At 40.9% G+C, this 1,663-nt stretch overlaps 1 long non-coding RNA gene across 1 annotated transcript in view; it reads right to left on the reverse strand.

Moving 5' to 3' along the window:
* LOC307004358 overlaps positions 1–1,298 on the reverse strand; it is a 1,851-nt gene extending 553 nt beyond the window's left edge. The window contains exons 1-3 of the long non-coding RNA XR_013799014.1: positions 1,167–1,298; positions 593–698; positions 1–330 (exon numbers count right to left, since the gene is read on the reverse strand). The exon at positions 1–330 is cut by the window's left edge and continues 553 nt beyond it. This is a non-coding gene — a long non-coding RNA (uncharacterized lncRNA). The remainder of the gene's footprint in view (positions 331–592; positions 699–1,166) is intronic.
* Positions 1,299–1,663: the final 365 nt, after the last annotated feature.

Genomic DNA, 1,663 nt, shown 5'->3' on the forward strand with positions numbered 1-1,663 from the left:
CGTCCAAGTGCACTGGTGGAGGTCATCATCAGGCTGGAGATCATCAGGCTGGAGGTCATCATCAGGCTGCACCTCCACAGGGATCCTCTCCTTTCTGATGTGTAATGATGTGTAATACGGCACATGTAACAATAATGTCACAGTCCCTGTCAGGTGCAACCCTCAGACTTTTCAGACACTGAAATTTTCCCTTTAGTTGCCCATGCTCAATTTAAAACTGTGCCCTTGTCCTGGCTAGAGCTCCATTGTCCGGGTTGTGGGTCAGGGAATGGGGTCATAAAATACTGCCTGCAGGTATAGCCCCTGTGTCTCCAAGCATGTTGTAATCACCTACATAATGAATAAAATATAGTTATGTTAGGCTCAGAATACGTGTAGCCTATGTAATACAGTGTGCTTGATATTTATATTTTCCGTTTCCATGTTCAAATAATGTGCTACATGTGACTATGTGACTGATATGGTATAGTGTCACACACCGCCAATACATTTTAGTCAGTCAACTGCATACTTTTTGATTCCATTCCTTTTTATTTATTTAATATAATAATATTACTAATATGATATATTTAGAATTGTAATAGTAACTTACCTACACATTTACACTGTTCACAAAATCCTCTTTATTGAGGCCTTGATGGGAACGTGTGTACAGTCTCTGGCACCAATCACGTTAGTGAAGCCTGACACAAAGGCTACTGTAAATCATACTTATTGGTTAAGTCATGATTGCATGATCTTCATTAAAAAATATAATGTACCTGCATTGGCAAAAAAAATAAAAATTATCTGCTTTACAACCTTGGGTCTGGAAAAAACATAAAAAACCCTAAAAAAAAGCTTGAGCGCGAGGTAAACTTTGTGAATGGCACGACGGACAGCACTTTTCTCCAAGTTCACCGTATCACTCGCAAAGAATCTCAGGGAAATGCACACATTTTGTGCTGTTGTTAAAGCCCGACTCCGACATTAAATGTGTTGTTCCAACAAATTAATGATACAAATGACACTCACGAGTCACGAGAAAAACTAACGTTATATCTCTCTAAAAGTACGCTATCGCGCTGCGCTAAAGGACTTCCCGGATCACCTCCGCTTATAAAGCCGGGATCTAATCCTGTTAACATGAAATAAGCCTGCTCGCGAGCAGGTTTAAGATTGCGCACCTGTTGCTATGACAGCAAGTCCAGGATGAGCGTCGAAGAACCAAACAATCCAAGATCATGCCAAATCGCCAACAATCAAATCCAGCTAAGTGAGTTAGCGACGTACGAAGAACGGACCCCTGGTCAATGAGGTCATGTAAACAAAATGTTTACAAAAACTTAAAAGATAAAAAGATCTATCACAACATTAGGTGATGTTATACAGTATGTAGCCTATTATTTTGGATTTATAAACTGCTATAATGTGGCGGTCATTTTGGACCAAGAACACAAAACTAGCTAACATGAAATGAACACAACAGGAGGGTAAATGCCGGAATACAATGGCAGTTAGTGTAACATGTTCTGTATTGTTTCAGGCAACGACATGGCTTCAACTAAGTCACACAAAGGCATGAGCGATGCTGACTGGCTTGCGCGTCTGGAGAGTTTTGCCCGAACAGGAGTTTGGCCATCTAGGGAGGGGAATAGACCTGCTCCCCGACAAAAAAGATGGC

The sequence above is a fragment of the Phoxinus phoxinus genome (genome assembly GCF_949152265.1).
Source record: "Phoxinus phoxinus genome assembly, chromosome: 9".
NCBI classification, from domain to species: Eukaryota; Metazoa; Chordata; class Actinopteri; order Cypriniformes; family Leuciscidae; genus Phoxinus; species Phoxinus phoxinus.